The sequence below is a fragment of the Dendrobates tinctorius genome, unplaced genomic scaffold (assembly GCF_039654945.1).
Source record: "Dendrobates tinctorius isolate UK_male_01 unplaced genomic scaffold, ASM3965494v1 ptg000223l, whole genome shotgun sequence".
Taxonomy (NCBI): Eukaryota; Metazoa; Chordata; class Amphibia; order Anura; family Dendrobatidae; genus Dendrobates; species Dendrobates tinctorius.
Genome location: NW_027361890.1, coordinates 837,412 through 837,700, shown reverse-complemented (window position 1 = coordinate 837,700; position 289 = coordinate 837,412).

Sequence of the window (289 nt, the reverse complement as noted above, 5' to 3'; positions counted from 1 at the left end):
CTTTACTTTAGTCTCTATTGCAATAGCATTCCATTATACAAACAAATCAGTAAGCCATTACCTGGACAATCACAAAAACTATTGGGCAAGTAATCTTGGGTTTGTCATAATTGCATGATTGCACGACCATAATAACGCAATTCTTCCTTAATTATCCCCTGAAACATAGTCTAGATATCTGACTGCTATGTCCCCAGACAGGCTCTGCTAGCTGTCTGTCACGGAAGATACTACACACACCCAAACTTGAGCAATCCCAATATGTTTAAAGCACTTACATTTTCATGGA